Source organism: Lygodium microphyllum, chromosome 20 (genome assembly GCF_053477565.2).
Source record: "Lygodium microphyllum isolate KBCC chromosome 20, Lygodium_microphyllum_v1.1.10, whole genome shotgun sequence".
In the NCBI taxonomy this organism is placed as follows: domain Eukaryota; kingdom Viridiplantae; phylum Streptophyta; class Polypodiopsida; order Schizaeales; family Lygodiaceae; genus Lygodium; species Lygodium microphyllum.
The window spans coordinates 61,648,076-61,667,746 of record NC_141154.1 but is presented as its reverse complement, the minus strand read 5'-3'; positions in this window follow the sequence as shown (position 1 = coordinate 61,667,746).

Sequence of the window (19,671 nt, the reverse complement as noted above, 5' to 3'; positions counted from 1 at the left end):
TGGTCAAATACCACTTTCGCCAGTTTTGCAGATTTGCCCTTGTGAGACTGAAGCTGTGTTCTTTGCAGTGATAGAATTTTTTGCAGTGTTCTGTAATGGCGTCTGACTCTCTTTCACAGATTGTCACTGAAAAGCTTGACAAGAATAACTTCCAAGCGTGGAAGTTTAGAATGACGAATTTCCCTATGGGAAAAGGATATTGGAAATTTGTTGCAGGGAATGAAGAAGAACCAATTCTTCCTGATGTTCCCAATCAACAACAAATGTAGGCATTTAAAGCATGGCATGAGAGAGCCAAGAAAGTTATGTACTAGTTGTCTATCAGCATTTTAGACTCTATGATTGTGCATATTCAAGATGCAAGTACGCCAAAGGAGGCATGGGATACTTTGTCAAAAATGTATAGCACAAATACGCAAGCCAGGAAAATGCAGCTCAAGCAAGAGTTGCATAATGTGCAAAGACAAAGTATGAGCATCAATGACTACCACATGAAGGTGAAGAAGATTGCAGATGCACTTGCTTCCATTGGGTCGCCAGTGGAAGATGATGATTTAGTTTCTGTGACCTTAAATGGTCTAGGAAAGGATTATGCGCAGTTTCGGACATCCATTTCAGTTCGTGAAAGATTTATTGATTTTGAGGAGTTGATTGCTCTTCTAATTTCTGAGGAGCAGAGAAATGGTGGTGCATCTTCTTCAGGAGGAACTTCAAAAGAAGCTATCTTCTACTCAAATGCTGGAAGAGGTAGAGGCAGAGGTAGAGAAGGCCAATTTGGAGGCCATGATAGAAATCAGAATATGCAGCAAACTCAAGAAAACCAGTCCTATGGGGAGGAGGACGTGGTAACTCTAAAGGCAGGGGGAGCCAAAGAGGTCATGGTGGATGGCAAAGAGGCCAAAATGCAAACAGCAATGTTGAATGCTACTACTGTGGTAAAATGGGTCATATGGCTAAAAACTGCTATAAAAAGCAAAATGACATCATGAATGGGAAATTGCAACAAGGAAATTATGCATCTTCTAGTAGACAGGGTGATGACAGAAATGAGCATTTGTTTATGGTGCAGCACATGAATAATTCTGTGACAAGTGTAGAAGAAAGCAACGATGTGTGGTATGTTGACTCAGGTGCATCAAACCACATGACAAGTCATATAGAATAGATGGAGGATGCAAGGAAAATGGAAAAACCAGGATTTGTGGAGACTGGTGTTGAGATATCGAGCTCCACTCATGATATGCCAGGGTGACCGTTGTGTATTTATGTCACCGACTTGTCAGTTGTAGATGTGGTTGGTACACCGCTCATGAATAATAGCTAGATGACAACTATCCCTATCTACTCTAGTTCGTGGCTCAGTTAGTATGCCACCTTAGTTAGTTGAGTTTGGTTTGAGACCCATATATAGGGTTCTTCTATTTCTTTGTACTTGAGTTCTTTTTGGCTTACAAAACTAAGAAGAGGAAAATTGTTTTCAGTCTCCACCTTTGTGTGTATTCCCCCATTGTGCAAGCAAGAAAGCTACAAGTGAGACTCCTTCCTTCTCTCCCACAATCTTGACATGGTATCAGAGCCTTGTTCGTGGTAAGGAGCTCAAGAAAGCAAGCCAAGCTCACGGTGTTCTGGTAAGAGGAGCAGTGTTGCTTTCATTTTCTGTTTTGGGAGCAGATCTCTGCAGGTAGCACAACCGGAAATTGCAAGAGTGCATTGTCTCATGTTGAGACCTCCTTCGCGGTGAAGTAAGAGGGAAGTATATGCTTCCAAAATAGGAAATGGCCTCAGATCTCTACAGGTAGCACAACCGGAAATTGATTTGAGGCCATTTTGGGGCCTGTTTTGGAGGCGGAAGTTTTATGCACACACTCAGGAAAAGACCCTATTTTATGCTGTGCGACCACTGTTCTATAGGTCGGTGAAAAGTTACTGTAGAAATTGCATCATATGCTTGTGCGCAAAGACATTGGGAGTTTCAGAATCATCCTTGGTTCCTGTTTATGCAAAATCGTCACTAGGAAGTGACTGTGTGGTCAAATACCACTTTCGCCAGTTTTGCAGATTTGCCCTCGTGAGGCTGAAGCTGTGTTCTTTGCAGTGATAGAATTTTTTGCAGTGTTCTGTAATGGCGTCTGACTCTCTTTCACAGATTGTCACTGAAAAGCTTGACAAGAACAACTTCCAAGCATGGAAGTTTAGAATGACGAATTTCCTTATGGGAAAAGGATGTTGGGAATTTGTTGCAGGGAATGAAGACAAACCAGCTCTTCCTGATGTTCCCAATCAACAGCAAATGCAAGCATTTAAAGCATGGCATGAGAGAGCCAGGAAAGTTATGTATTGGCTGTCTATCAGCATTTCAGACTCTATGATTGTGCATATTCAGGATGCAAGTACGCCAAAGGAGGCATGGGATACTTTGTCAAAAATGTATAGCACAAATACGCAAGCCAAGAAAATGCAGCTCAAGCAAGAGTTGCATAATGTGCAAAGAGAAAATATGAGCATCAATGACTACCACATGAAGGTGAAGAAGATTGCAGATGCACTTGCTTCCATTGGGTTGCCAGTGGAAGATGATGATTTCGTTTCTATGACCTTGAATGGTCTAGGAAAGGATTATGCACAGTTTCGGACATCCATTTCAGTTCGTGAAAGATTTCCTGATTTTGAGGAGCTGATTGCTCTTTTAATTTTTGAGGAGCAAAGAAATGGTGGTGCATCTTCTTCAGGAGGAAGTTCAAAAGAAGCTGTCTTCTACTCAAATGCTAGAAGAGGTAGAGGCAGAGGTAGAGGAGGCCGATTTGGAGGCCGTGGTAGAAATCAGAATATGCAGCAAACTCAAGAAAACCAGTCCTATGGAGGAGGACGCAGTAACTCTAGAGGCAGGGGGAGCCAAAGAGGTCGTGGTGGATGGCAAAGAGGCCAAAATGCAAATAGTAATGTTGAATGCTACTACTGTGGTAAAATGGGTGATATGACTAAAGACTACTATAAAAAGTAGAATGACATCATGAATGAAAAACTGCAACAAGGGAATTATGCATCTTCTAGTAGACAGGGTGATGACAGAAATGAGCATTTGTTTATGGTGCAGCACATGAACAATTCTGTGACAAGTGCAGAAGAAAGCAATGATATATGATATGTTGACTTAGGTGCATCAAACCACATGACAGGTCATGCAGAATAGATGGAGGATGCAAGGAAAATGGAAAAACGAGGATTTGTGGAGACTGGTGATGATACTGCACATCCTATTGTGCAGATTGGAAAAATTCCTTTGTCTATGCAGGATGGGAAAAAGAAATACATGTCCGATGTATTTCATGTCCCGAATATCACCAAGAATCTGGTTTCTGTTGGTCAAATGGTTGAGCAGGGCTTGCAGGTCAAATTTAATCCTCATGGATGCTTTGTTGAAGATATGAAAAATAAAGGTCCCTTGATAGCAAAAGGAAAGAAGAAGGGCAGAATGTTTACGTTGGATGCGGACATGCCTGAATTGAGTGCAGCAATGTTTGCACATGGGACCGGTGTAGTTGCAGATATTGATATCTGGCATAAACGCATTGGTCATGTTAATGTATAGTGACTTAAATCAATGCAGGCCCAAAATATTGTTGCAGGGTTGCCCAAATTCAAGGTTGCAGAAATGCATAAGGTATGTGAAGCCTGTCAGTTTGGAAAACAGGCAAGGAAACCATTTCCTAGACATGTTCAAGAGAGTGAGAAGCCATTGGAATTAATCCACTCTGATGTGTGGACTACTAAAGTTGCATCTCTTGGAGGCTGTCATTATTTTGTCACTTTTATTGATGACTATAGCAGAAAAATTTGGGTGTATTTTATGAAAAAGAAAAGTGAAGTTTTTGGGCACTTCAAAACTCTTAAAGCTATGGTTGAAAAAGGAACAAGCATGCAGATAAAATGCCTAAGGTCAGATGGAGGGGGAGAGTACCTCTCAAATGAGTTTACAAGGTTCCTGCAGGAGCATGGCATAAAGTAGCAATATTCATGCAGTCATACCCCACAACAAAATGGAATTGCAGAATGGAAAAACAAGCATATTGGAGATCTATCTCGTGCCATGCTCAATGAAAAAGACTTGCTAGATTTTTATTGGGCTGAAGCAATTGCTACAGCAGTCTACATATTGAACACGACTCCCACTGCAGCAATACATGGAATGACTCCAGAGGAGAGGTATACTAGTAGGAAACCAGATATTTCTCATTTGAAAATTTTTGGTTGCATTGCCTATGTACATGTGCCAGATGAGTTGAGATCCAAGTTGGATCCAAAAGCTGAGAAGTGCATCTTTATTGGTTACTCTCTGCAGCAAAAAGGGTATAGATGCTATAACCCTTCTACTCGTAAGTTTACAGTGAGCAGAGATGTTGTTTTTTATGAGATGAGTAGCTGGTATAAACCAGTAAATGTGATTGATGATGTAGATGCACAAAATGGTAATGCTGCACAGAATTCACAGCAGCAGTCACAAAATATTAGTGGACCTGGAGCGTCCTCTAGTAGCAATTCACATTCTTCGCCATGGACAGGCAGATTGAGATCAGGAGAATCTTCTCAAAGTAATGCAGATAGTGGTATACAGGTATCACGAAAAGGAAAAGAGAAGGTTGATCAGCCCATGTTTGATGTGAATGCAGGTCACTCTTATGTGGATGGTGAATCCAGTGGCTCAGAACAAAGCATTGATGATGAGTTGGGTATTCGTTCTATTGTTACACTTGGAGTAAGGAAGACCAGGGATGTTTTGAGAGCACCTGGGAGTGAACCTACTTTGCACAGGTCTATGAGAGCTAGGTATCCTGTGGATAGGCTGAAATATGATGGATTTACAGCCATTCACTATACATATATGGTCAAAGTGATACAGGAACCAGAACCCACTTCTTTTGAGCAAGCCATGGGAAAAGAAAAATGGGAGAAAGCCATGGATGAAGAAATGGATGCCTTGGAAGCAAATGCTACATGGGAATTGGTACCTTTGCCTAAAGGTAAAAATGCAATTGGCTGTAAGTGGGTTTATAAGGTGAAGGACAATGCAAATGGTTCTGTGAGTAGATACAAGGCAAGATTAGTAGTCAATGGGTATGCACAAACATATGGCATTGACTATGAAGAAACATTCAGTCCGATTGCAAGGATGGCAACCATAAGAGCAATCATTGCTATGGCTGCATCAAAGGGATGGTCTTTACATCAGATGGATGTAAAGAATGCCTTCTTGCATGGTGATTTGCAAGAAGAGGTCTATATGGAGCAGCCACCAGGTTATGTACATGCTGTTCATCCTGAGTTTGTTTGTAGGTTGAAGAAAGCCTTGTATGGCTTGAAGCAAGCACCTAGAGCATGGTCTGACAAGATAGGACAGTATCTTGTCACTATTGGCTTTCAGATTTCCCAGGCAGATTTCTCACTTTATGTGAGAAAAACAGAGAAAGGTATTATGCTACTTGTCATTTATGTTAAAGATTTGATTATGACAGGTGAGAGTGATGAAGATATCCTTCATGTGAAAATGCTATTGAAGCAGAAGTTTGAGATGAAGGATTTGGGAGAGCTACATTATTTCTTGGGCATTGATGTGATTAGATCACCAAGTGGGATACAGCTCTTGCACAGGCAGTATGGATTGGACATGCTATCCAAATATGGGATGACAGGCTGTAAGCCTATTTCAGTTCCTTTGGAGCAGAATGTGAAGCTGAGCAGAGATGCAGGTGAGCTTCTAGAAGACCCTACTATGTACAGACGCATAGTAGGAAGTTTGATTTATATGACTATTACCAGGCCAAATTTGAGCTATGATGTTGGATTGGTAAGTGAGTTTATGCAGGCTCCAAGGAAACTACATTTGGATGCGGCTAGACGCATACTCAGGTATGTGAAGTCCACATTGCAATATGGACTATTTTATGAGATTGGGATTCAGATATAGTTGCATGGATACACTGATGCTGATTGGGCTGGTAGCATTTCTGATAGACGATCTACCAGTGGATATGTGTTCTCTTTTGGGAGTGCTGCAGTCACTTGGAGCAGCAAGAAACAGCCTACAGTTGCCTTATCGAGCACAGAGGCTGAGTACAGGGGTGCAGCAATGGCTGCATGTGAGGTAGCTTGGTTGCATAAGCTTCTTTATGATATGCATCAGCCTACAGATGGGCCAGTTGTCATTTATTGTGACAACATGAGTAGTATACACTTGGCAAATAACCCAGTCTATCATGCTAGAACAAAGCACATTGAGATGCATTATCACTATGTGCGGGAGAGGGTTTTACTAAGTCTTATTAATCTAGTTTATGTCAGCACAGAGGATCAGGTAGCTGACATATTCACGAAGGCATTGGGCACAGAGAAGCTGTGCAAGTTCAGAGACCTGCTTGGTGTGCAGGAATTGGGATTGAGCTCGAGGGGGAGTGTTGAGATATCGAGCTCCACTCGTGATACGCCAGGGTGACCGTTGTGTATTTATGTCACCGACTTGTCAATTGTAGATGCGGTTGGTACACCGCTCATGAATAATAGCTAGATGATAGCTATCTTTATCTACTCTAGTTCATGGCTCAGTTAGTATGCCACCTTAGTTAGTTGAGTTTGGTTTGAGACCCATATATAGGGTTCTTCTATTTCTTTGTACTTGAGTTCTTTTTGGCTTACACAACTAAGAAGAGGAAAATTGTTTTCAGCCTCCACCTTTGTGTGTATTCCCCGATTGTACAAGCAAGAAAGCTACAAGTAAGACTCCTTCCTTCTCTCCCACAATCTTGACAACTGGTGATGATACTGCACATCCTATCGTGCAGATTGGAAAAATTCCTTTGTCTATGCAGGATGGAAAAAAGAAATACCTATCTGATATATTTCATGTCCCAAATATCACCAAGAATCTGGTTTCTATTGGTCAAATGGTTGAGCAGGGCTTGCAGGTCAAATTTAATCCTCATGGATGCTTTGTTGAGGATATGAAAAATAAAGGTCGATTGATAGCAAAATGAAAGAAGAAGGGTAGAACGTTTACATTGGATGTAAACATGATTGAATTGAGTGCAGCAATGTTTGCACATGGGACAGGTGTAGTTGCAGATATTGATATTTGGCATAAACGCATTGGTCATGTTAATGTACAGCGATTTAAATAAATGCAGGCCCAAAACATTATTGCAGGATTGCCTAAATTCAAGGTTGCAGAAATGCATAAGGTATGTGAAGCCTGTCAGTTTGGAAAACAGGCAAGGAAACCATTTCCTAGACATGTTCAAGAGAGTAAGAAGCCATTGGAATTAATCCACTCTCATGTGTGGACTACTAAAGCTGCATCTCTTGGAGGCTGTCATTATTTTGTCAGTTTTATTGATGACTATAGCAGAAAAGTTTGGGTGTATTTTATGAAAAAGAAAAGTGAAGTTTTTGGGCATTTCAAAACTCTTAAAGCTATGGTTGAAAAAGAAACAGGCCTGCAAATAAAATGCCTAAGGTCAGATGGAGGGGGAGACTACCTCTCAAATGAGTTTGCAAGGTTCCTGCAGGAGCATGGCATCAAGCAGCAATATTCATGCAGTCATACCCCACAACAAAATGGAATTGCAGAAATGAAAAACAGGCATATTGGAGAGGTATCTCGTGCCATGCTCAACGAAAAAGACTTGCCAGATTTTTACTGGGCTGAAGCAGTTGCTACAGTAGTCTATATAATGAACAAGACTCCCACTGCAGCAATACATGGGATGACTCCAGAGGAGAGATATACTGGTAGGAAACTAGATATTTCTCATTTGAAAATTTTTGGTTGCATTGCCTATGTATATGTGCCAGATGAGTTGAGATCCAAGTTGGATCCAAAAGTTGAGAAGTGCATCTTTATTGGTTACTCTCTGCAGCAAAAAGGGTATAGATGCTATAACCCTTCTACTCGTAAGTTTACAATGAGCACATATGTTGTTTTTTATGAGATGAGTAGTTGGTATAAACCACTAAATGTGATTGATGATGTAGATGCACAAAACGGTAATGCTGCATAAAATTCACAGCAGTAGTCACAAAATATTAGTGGACCTGGAGCGTCCTCTAGTAGTGGTTCACATTCTTCGCCATGGACAGGCAGATTGAGATCAGGAGAATCTTCTCAAAGCAATGCAGATAGTGGTATTCAGGTATCACGAAAAGGAAAAGAGAAGGTAGATCAGCCCATGTTTGATGTGAATGCAGGTCACTCTTATGTGGATGGTGAATCCAATGGCTCAGAACAGAGCATTGATGATGAGTTGGGTATTCCTTCTATTATTACACGTGCAATAAGGAAGACCAAGGATGTTTTGAGAGCACCTGGGAGTGAACCTACTTTGCGCAGGTCTACGAGAGCTAGGTATCCTGTGGATAGGCTGAAATATGATGGATTTATAGCCATTCACTATGCATATATGGTCAAAGTGATACAGGAACTGGAACCCACTTCTTTTGAGCAAGCCATGGGAAAAGAAAAATGGGAGAAAGCCATAAATGAAGAAATGGATGCCTTGGAAGCAAATGCTACATGGGAATAGGTACCTTTGCCTAAAGGTAAGAATGCAATTGGCTGTAAGTGGGTTTATAAGGTAAAGCACAATGCAGATGGTTCTGTGAATAGATACAAGGCAAGACTAGTAGTCAAGGGGTATGCACAAACATATGGCATTGATTATGAAGAAACATTCAGTCCGGTTGCAAGGATGGCAACCGTAAGAGCAGTCATTGCTATGGCTGCATCAAAGGAATGGTCTTTACATCAGATGGATGTAAAGAATGCCTTCTTGCATGGTGATTTGCAAGAAGAGGTATATATGGAGCAGCCACTAGGTTATGTGCATGCTGTTCATCCTGAGTTTGTTTGCAGGTTGAAGAAAGCATTGTATGGCTTGAAGCAAGCACCTAGGGCATGGTCTGACAAGATAGGACAGTATCTTGTCACTATTGGCATTCAGATTTCCAAGGCAGATTTCTCACTTTATGTGAGAAAAATAGAGAAAGGTATTATGCTATTTGTCATTTATGTTAAAGATTTGATTATGACAGGTGATAGTGATGAAGATATCCTTCACGTGAAAATGCTATTGAAGCAAAAGTTTGAGATGAAGGATTTGGGAGAGCTGCGTTATTTCTTGGGCATTGAGGTGATTAGATCACCAAGTGGGATATAGCTCTTGCAGAGGCAATATGGATTGGACATGCTATCCAAATATGGGATGAGAGGCTGTAAGCCTATTTTAGTTCCTTTGGAGCAGAATGTGAAGCTGAGCAAAGATGCAGGTGAGCTTCTGGAAGACCCTACTATGTACAGACGCATAGTAGGAAGTTTGATTTATATGACTATTACCAGGCCAAATTTGAGCTATGCTATTGGATTGGTAAGTCAGTTTATGCAGGCTCCAAGGAAACCGCATTTGGATGCGGCTAGATGCATACTCAGGTATGTGAAGTCCACATTGCAATATGGACTACTTTATGGGACTGGGGTTCAGATACAACTGCATCGATACACTGATGCTGATTGGGCTGGTAGTATTTCTGATAAACAATCTACTAGTGGATATGTGTTCTCTTTTGGGAGTGTTCCAGTCACTTGGAGCTACAAGAAACAGCCTATAGTTGCCTTGTCGAGCACAGAGGCCGAGTACAAGGGTGCAACAATGGCTGCATGTGAGGTAGCTTGGTTGCATAAGCTACTTTATGATATGGATCAGCCTACAAGTGGGCCAATTGTCATTTATTGTGACAACATGAGCAGTATACACTTGGAAAATAACCTAGTCTATCATGCTAGAACAAAGCACATTGAGGTGCATTATCACTATGTGTGGGAGAGGGTTTTACTAGGTCTTATTGATCAAGTTTATGTCAGCACAGAGGATCAAGTAGTTGACATATTTACGAAGGCATTGGGCACAGAGAAGCTGCGCAAGTTCAGAGACCTGCTTGGTGTGCAGGAATTGGGATTGAGCTCGAGGGGGAGTGTTGAGATATCGAACTCCACTCGTGATATGCCAGGGTGACCGTTGTGCATTTATGTCACCGACTTGTCAGTTGTAGATGTGGTTGGTACACCACCCATGAATAATAGCTACATGATAGCTATCCTTATCTACTCTAGTTTGTGGCTCAGTTAGTATGACACCTTAGTTAGTTGAGTTTGGTTTGAGACCCATATATAGGGTTGTTCTATTTCTTTGTATTTGAGTTCTTTTTAGCTTACACAACTAAGAAGAGGAAAACTGTTTTCAACCTCCACCTTTGTGTGTATTCCTCCATTGTGGAAGCAAGAAAGCTACAAGTGAGACTCCTTCCTTCTCTTCCACAATCTTGAAAACGTTAGCCTCTTGTGCAGGACCCAGAAGGCAAGGGATTTACGGCCAGAGCCCCCCTTGGCACCCAAGCGTCCTCCTACTCCAAACATTGCTCAATGGAGAGATCTTTTGCAGTAGGTTCAGTCCACTTTCCCGGCGCGGTCAACAACCCCCTTGGTTAGGGTCAGGCAGGCAGTCGGGGGTAATTGAAGGTGCCTCTCCCTTCAGGCCTTCAACCTGAAGTATAGATATTCATTTAATTTGTAATTTGTAAATCAAACAGTGCTCTAAAATCTCTAGCAAGCACAAACATTTCCATTAGTCGATCTTGTTGTTGGCAAACTGCTAAGGAAGGAATCTTTCCTTTTGAATGCATCTAGCACTCGATTCGGGGTGCCTTGCAACTTGGCAAGATCCTTTATATTCTGGGTTAGGGCGTACCCTATTAACCCAACTTGGTCAACCCTAAAGTTCATTGGATACTTTAGTTTTCAGTTTTTAATCTTCCTTACTTAGAAGGATATCAAAGAATACATCCTTTTTGCAAGATAACTTGCGTAAGGATCCGCCATGTTTTTTTTAAGGGTATTCAACATTTCTTCTTGTGAATCAATCACAAGACCATATGACTTCATACTTGCCGCGCAAGTCTTGCATCGTACTATGTGATAATGGAGTTACAAAACAATCCGTTTCAGTTTCTTTAAACTGACATTTGTCAGTCCTAGGGTTTCTTAGCTTCTATTATTTTCTTTAAGAACCTCAGGGACAAACCCTAGTTCTTTTATGTTTACAATTTACTAACCCTACAATCAAGGAAGGTGGGCAAGTATTTAAGGTATAAACTTTTCTTGGATTTTAAATTATTTCCAATGAATATTTCGCAGCATAGGCATTTCTAAGTTTATATTAATTCGGTTAACTTTTAGAAGGTAATATCGAGATCACTTCCGCACGATTTGTTATCTATGTGTCAATTGATTTTTCAATCCTAAACTTTATCGATTTGAGGTTAGGCAAATTCAATTAATCTTCTTTTTTTCTTGCAAACAAAAACTCATGCCAAATAAGCAATCTTTCCCTTGCTAAGTTATGCAATTAGCAATGATAACTTCCTAGAGTTTAAGCATTGTAAGAAACCTTTCATGAATTGCACCTTCCATGATGATTCGTTGTAAAAAGAGTGCAAGATGCAGTTTTATACCTTCTAGACTTAATCGAAATATACTACTTTAGTGGGTAAATAATATCGCTCATGGTTTGTTTCAATGCATAATGCTATTTGAAGGAAAACTATGTTTATGCTTTATTTATTTTTCATATTTAATTAAACTAAATTCCTTCATCGTAAATAACTAGGACCAAATATATATCTTATCCCTAACAATTCATCTTGCACGATTGAATTAAAACTAATATAAAATTAAGAAGGAAAAAACTTGGGTTTGGGGTGCGATATCCACAAGGATATCGGGAGATGACCCTCCCGCAGCTACTCCTTGGACTTTCTTAGGCGGCATCGCAGTTTTAGTCCTTTGAACGTGGAAGAAGATTTACACTCCTTTTCGGAATTCCACCGTCACTTCAATACTCTTCTTCTCTTTTTCGAGGTAAGGAATCGTTAAGGGATTAACCATGAGAAGGGGGTAATAAGACCTTTAAGGTCTTAATTTCTTCGGGAGGGCAAGGTTTATAAATCCTAAAGAGAAAGCTCTATAGGGATTTATACACGGTGAAAAGGGTGTGTGTGAGTGTGATTTCAAAAACATATGAAGGGCCTTGGGAGATCTTTGGGTACAGGAGTGAAAGGGTATGGGGAGGGGGATCTTGAAGGGATTTTTGGACATGGGGGTAAGTTCCAAGCCGAGGGAAAAGGTGAAGGGTGAAAGGGGGTTTCAAAAAGCACAAGAAGGGGGTTGTAGGTTAAACACGGGGGTTAAGGTGGATAAGAGTTTTCAAGCCTTAGTTCTTTTTGGGGGGTTCCATCCAAGGGAAGGGGGCTTAAGGCTTATAAAGCACGGAGGGGGGGTAAGGTGGATATGAACTAGGAAAAAAAAAGGGGTTAAGGGGGTCCTTAAAAAGGATCTAAACCAGGAGGGGGGAAAATTTGAAGGCCCTTACAAGGGGGTGGAAGGGCTTTAAAGGGCTCCATGGGAAGGGCTTAATGGCTCCACGGGAAAGGGGGCTTAGAGGAGCCCCCCCTTAGAAGCTTAAAGAAGCTTCTTGAAGCTTCTGTGGGCTCGAAGGGCCGCATGGGGAGAGAGGATAACAGTGAGGTGGAATGGATGAAGAATGATTTGGAAGGCTTGAAGATGACACGTAGGCCCAATGTCAATCTGTGGCGTTGATGGCAGCAACCCGGCATTGACGCGACTAAAGGCGGCCTGGCTCGCACGGCAGCAACACTTCTGGCTCTTAGCATGGCAGCATTACGTTCCCCCCCTCCAACTGTCTCTCTCACACGGCCATCCGAATCTCACACCCTTCTCCCTATCTCCTTTATGGGAGCTCAAGCGTAGCCTTCAGAATTCCCTCTCCCATTCTACCCTGGCGGCGTGACAGCTTATTTTTTCTCCTTCCCTAGCTCTCATGGCGAATGGTTTTATAGGGGGAGGGAAGGAATTCCTGCCACATGGTGTGTCGCCCTGCATGGACGTTCTAGATATGCAAGCTCCAACGAGGAGCTTGCTATCCTTACTAAATACTTACTCCCCTCCAGCACGACCCGTCGCCAAGAGAGGAAAAAGAATATTTGATAAAGTAAAACTGCCAAGAGAGGAGAAGAATATTTGATATATTACATTCTCTCCCCCTTGCAAGAATCGAGATGTCCTCATCTCGAGATAAACTAGGGATATTGATGGTTGAGAGTGCTTTCATCTATCCAAGTGGCATCCTCCTCAGGATAACCTTTCCACTGGACGAGGCATTCTCTCAAGGTTCTGGATCTTAATTGTCTCTCCCTAACATCTAAGATCCTATCAGGCCTTAGTTCAAGGACTCCTTGACTAGGCATTACAATTTGTTGGTCATCAAGTACATGGTTAGGGTTGGGTACATATTTTTTCAATAGGCTGATATGGAATACATTGTGAACCTCTAGGTTCTCAGGGAGTTGCAATCTATAAGCATTAGGTCCTAGGCATTTGAGGATCTTGTACAACGCACAATACCTTGGACTTAGCTTCTCGCAATTTCCTAAGACTAGAGAACTCTTTTTAGGGCGTACGTGAATGAAGACCATGTATCCTTCTTTGAAGACCCTTTCTTGACACTTCAAATCCACTTATGCCTTCTGTCTATCCTTGGCCGCTTGTATGTCTTATCTTATTGACTTTATTTGATCATCCATGTCTTCCAACATCTGTCTTGAAGCTTTAACCCTTAAGTTTGGATCTGAGAAGTTTACTGGATTCTGCAATCATGACGATATAATGATTTCAAAGGGGTCATCTGACTGCTCTGTTGGTAAGAAGCTTTGTAGGCAAATTCAACTAAAGGCAAGTATTGAATTCACCACTTCGGCTATCAATAGTAGTATGCCCTAAGCATATCCTTGATGGCTTGATTTACTCGCTCAGTTTGGCCATCCGTTTGGGGATGGTAGGCGGTGCTAAAACAAAGTTGAGTCCCAATAGCTTCAAAGATATCTCTCTAGAAAAGTGATGTGAAGAGAGAATTAGGATCACTAATGATTCTTCTGGGTAAACCATGTAGCTTGAATATCTCCTTGATAAACAATCTTGCAATGTCTAAGGCTTTATAGCTTATCCTTACTGGAATAAGGTGTGCAACCTTGGTAAGCATGTCAACCACAACCATGATGGAGTTGTATCCTCCCTGGATTTGGGGTAAGCCTACAACAAAATCCATACCGATGAATTCCCATTTAATTTGGGGGATGTCAAGCGGTTGCAGTTTCCCTGGCATCATGACATGTTCGGCTTTGATACGTTGGCAAGACAAACACTCGGTGACATATTTGAGAACGTCACCTTTGAGCCTCTCCCAATGATAGCTCTTCCTAACTGCATTAAGAGTCTTAGCATAGCCAGGATGTCTTGCGAAAGGGGAATCATGAGCTTCCCACATTATCTTCTCCTTAAGTGACTGGCTTGCTGGTATACACAGCCTTGTTTTATAGTAGACAAGTCCATTATCAATGGAAAATTCCTGATACTTAGCTTACAACTTTTGATTCTGATCCTTGATAGAGATGTCCTTTAGCATTGATTGGTAGACCAAATCATGGTATGCTTCCTCTCGAGCTAACTCAAGTATAAGGTTGTTTGGCATAGATACTTTTGTAGCTAGAGATCTAGCCGTTGACGGATTCTACAAGATTAGGGAATTTAGGAATGCCTTGCGACTAAGTGCATCGGAAACTACATTATCTTTCCCTGGTCGCTACTTGATTTCAAAGTCATATTCCTCCAACACTTCAATCCACCGACGTTGCCCCATGTTGAGCTCGTTCTGGATAAAGATCCATTTCAGACTCTTATGGTCGGTTACTAGAGTAAACTTGTTACCCAACAGGTAGTGTCTCCAAAGCTTTAGAGCATGGATGACAGCTAGTAATTCCAGATCATGCGTAGCATAAATCTTTTCATGGCTCTTCAATTTCCTTGAAGAGTATGCTACTGGATGACCTTCCTGCATAAGTACACACCCCAAGGCAAGAATGCAAGCATCAGTTACTACCTCGAACTCCTTATTGAGGTTTAGAAGTTTTAGAATAGGTGTTGATACCAAACTTTGCTTCAATCTGTCGAAGCTATTTTGTTCAGGAGTTGACCATGCAATGGAAGTCCGCTTCTTTAGTAGGTCCGCCGTCAGAGGTGCTGCAATCAAAGCATAGTTTGTGATGAAGACCCTATACCATCCTGTCAATCCAAGAATGCTACGTATCTCTTTGATGGATACTGGTTTTGGCCACTCAAGAAAATCTCTGACCTTGGCTGGGTCCACTGATATTCCTTCTGATGATACTATGAATCCCAGATATTCAATTTGACGCTTGAAGAGTGCACACTTCTTGATTTTAGCATATAGCTTATGCGACCTCATTGTCTCAAGGACAATCCGAAGTTGAGGTTCATGATCTTCTTCCTGTTTAGAATAGACTAAAGTGTCATTGAATAAGACAAGCACGAAATCATCAAGATATGGCCTAAAGATATCCTGCATTAACCTATTGAAGGTGGCAAGTGCATTTGTAAGCCCGAATGACATAACTAGGAACTCAAAGTGCCCATATCTTGTATTGAAGGCCGTCTTTGGGATATCTTCTTCCTTGATCCTTATCTGATAGTAACCAGACCTGAGATCAATCTTGGAGAAGATCTTCACACCCTGAAGACGATCAAGAAGCTCATCTATTCTAGGAATAGGATGCTTGTTCTTGACTGTTGATTGATTCAACCCTCGGTAATCAATACATAGTCGAAGTGTCCCATCTTTCTTTTTCTGGAATAGTACTGGAGCTCCCCACGGTGAATTGCTAGGCCGGATGTAGCCCTGATCTAACAGTTGCTTGAGTTGTTCCTTCAACTCAATTGCTTCTGGTATGGACATTCTATAAGGTCTCTTTGCAATTGGTGCAGCTCCAGGCACTAACCTAATCTCATGATCCACTTCTCTTTGAGGCGGAAGTTTAGTCAACTTTTGAGGGAATAGATCCACGTATTCCTTTAGCCAAGAAGGTCCTTCATGAGACTCTTGCTTTTGATCTAATTTGTTGAGTTTGATCAAGTAAACAGGTAATCCTTTTCTGACTCCTTTTATGATCCGAGATACTTTGGCCAATTGGATTCTTGGCACTCCTGCCTCACCTTGAGTTGTGACTAATTCCCTTTCAGAGTTTCAAAAGGAAACTTGACCCTTTCCACAGTGAATGTGGGCATCGTTGGGCCTAAGCTAATCCATTCTGAGTAGACACTCATGGATACCTAAATTCATGACTCTCAATTTAACCAAAGTCCTCTTTCCTCCCAAAAAGAATTCCACCTTAGCAATTTTCCTGGTACAAGTAACCTCACGACCATTTGCCAATTCCACAAGTAGGGTAGGTTCTTCTACTATGGTTATTTCTAATCTTTTTGCACATGCTGGTGAGATAAAGGAATGTGTACTGCCACAATCAATTAAGGTCTTGAAACCTTTACCTTGATAGTCCGACGGTGTCTGAATTACTGAGAACTGGCGATTTGGCCATTTTTTGTGTAAAGCGGCATGGACTGTCGCTCTTTCGAATTCTATTTCCATGGTCGGATCTTTCTCTTCTTCTTCTTCTTCTCTTTGCCTATTGGCATTGCAGGAGGTTCTTCCTCTTCCTCGAGTAGTGGCTCCTTGACCATGGCATGTTCCTTCGAAAGGCGCTTGGTGATGTCCTCCGCCAAGCTTGGGACATTGCCTCTTGTAGTGACCGGGTTCCTTGAGTGGAAACAACAAAGGTTTCGGCCATTACTTTGAGTAGAAACAAAGTTGTTGACGTTATTCGTCCTTGCTTTCTTTCTTTGTCCCTAATTATGACCTTGAATTCTCTTCATTTGAGGTCTGAATGCTCCTCTGTTCAGGTCATTATAAGACTAGGTTTTGTTACCCCTTCTTCTAGTCTCCACCTCCTGAATTATAGGCGCCACTCAAATGAGTGCATCCTAAAGATCTGAGGGACGCATAGATTCGAGACGGGTATTTACTGGTGGATTTAAGCCCGCACAAAATTTGGACACCTGCTGTGTCATGTCCATCTGTGGGCATACTTTAAAAGTGAGACGAATTTAGAGTAGTATGCGTCAAGAGTGAGTCCTAGCTGTTTTAGGTCATACAACTCGTTCATTTTCTGCGTGTGATATGCAGGTGGTAAGTATATTTCCTGCACGGCTTTCTTCAGCTTCTCCCAGGTAACAGATCCCTCTGCAATCCCTTGATCCCTGCAGCATTGCTTCCACCAAAGTCTGGCTTCGCCCCGCTGGCTTCGCCCCGGTGAGTTTTAACTTGGCAAGCATAGCCTGATTGGTGCGTGCAATACCGGTTGCTTCGAAGTAATCCTCCATGGATTCAATCCAAATTTCAACATCAGCCTGAACGAATCTGCCTCTCTCGTCAAACTCGAGTGGCTTAATCTGCTTGAGAAGAAACTTCTTCTCTTGGATCACAGCAGTACTTGATGTAGGAGGTGAATTAGGAACCTGTACCTGGGATTGTGCCTAAATAAAGGTTTGCTTAACGTTATTATATGATAATCGACATTAGTTTATATTACAATTTTAATTCAGCTATGTCTAAACAATGTAGCTACTTAACTTTTTATCAACTCTTATGCACAACCAGACATTGATAAAAAGATGTCTTTATTTGTATTTATATGGGCATAGCCCTTTCGAATACAATGTTTCATGCGATGATAAGCCAATTGTTTTATTTAGTTTGGGGAGAACAACATTGTATTACATTTATCTACAGGAACTATGTAATAGTAAGGGTTTGGGTCATGGATCTTCAGGAATCGATAAATCATTGGAAGTTCAGGATATCCTTTCCGTTGGAATCCATACTTCTCATGGTGGCCCAACACCTTAATCCTGTCAGGGGGGATTACACGGGTTACTTCCTCATATACATGAGTTCGTCTCAACCCTCTGACCTTGAATATGTAAAGTCGAATTTACGTGAGCTTCCACAAAAACGAATAGCTTCACAACTTTCAGGTCTTCCAACCACTTGATCCTGTTTAGGTTGGTCTGTAGATAAGCAAACTGGTGGGCGGCTATATAGTAGATTCGTGAAGCACCCATCCATCTTCGTTCCATGTACAAAGGTGATGGATTATAGATCTGCTCTAGGATGTTCATCATCTCAACCCTTTGTCGATAAAGCGAAGAATGCATTGCAGTCATAAACATGACTCGAAATACCAAGAACTTGTTCCACGCTTCGTAATTCTGAAAGGCAGCATTCAAGGTAAGGAAATGTTTGGACAGTAATATTTGCTTTACTTCATTTCTTTGAGATTTCATAAAAACAATTCCGTTGTTGGTCTACTTTGATACCAACTGTAACGTGTCCACTAGTATCATCCAAGATACGTCTTAGCAGTCCACCGGAAAGGATGTCTAGAAAGCTGCGCCCGGCACTGCCCTGGAATGTTACGGGGTTTGCAATCTAGGGCTTTCAACGTCTGCCATGTAGCGGAAGTATTCTGGCCGTTCCCACTTAGGATCGACCGGAATTAGGGTTTTCCTGATTGGTCATTTCCTAACAACAACTAGCGTCAGACCCAAGAGAACTACTTTACGCAGAAACACCAGGTCCGAAGTGGATTCACGCTGCACTTGGTTCAAAGAGAATGGGAAACGAGAGGGATGCAAAGCTCAACCTCTCTGCCATAAGGCATAGTCCCATTCCATTCCCCTAAAACACCGTAAATCGGTTAAGACATAACTCTAGGTGAACGCTTTTGTTGTTCGTGACCTTTGACGATCATCCTGTTGTTCTTTGAGATTTGAGAAAAGTTCCCGGCCAACCCGGACCACCCAACCGTAGGACGGACCCATGGCCCATCCTCTGCACTTTCCTCGATTTTTTTTTGTTATGTAATTATCTAACACATTAGTTGGACATGTAATAATCAGCTTCTTTAATTAAACCGTTAAGCATCGGTTCCTTCACGTAATCTTATCACGTGACATAGAAAAACAATATCAAACAAGTTCTTTATTAACATATCATCATATTTATCTTTGAAATACAAGGAGTTCCGCCCGTAGGCTTGTCCATAATCCACCCAAAGGCTATCCAGTAATCCACAGGGATCACTATTCCAAGTTTTCGCCCGTAGACTAGTATGCGGGCCTCGAGATCCAATCCCGAGTCATGTTAGCCTCTTGTGCAGGACCCGGAAGGCGAGGGATTTATGGCCAGAGCCCCCCTGGCACCCAAGCGTCCTCTTGCTCCAAGCAGTGCTCAACGGAGAGACCTTTTGTGGCAGGTTCGGTGCATGTTCCCGGCGCAGTCAACAACCCCGTTGGTTAGGGTCAAGGCAGGCAGTCGGGGGTAACTGAAGCTGCCTCTCCCTTCAGGCCTTCAACCTGAAGTATAGATATTCATTTAGTTTGTAATTCATCAATCAAACAGTGCTCTAAAATCTCTAGCAAGCACAAACATTTCCATTATAGTCGATCTTGTTGTTGGCAAACTGCTAAGGAAGGAATCTTTCCTTTTGAATGCATCTAGCACTCGATTCGGGGTGCCTTGCAACTTGGCAAGATCCCTTATATTCTAGGTTAGGGCGTACCCTATTAACCCAACTTGGTCAACCCTA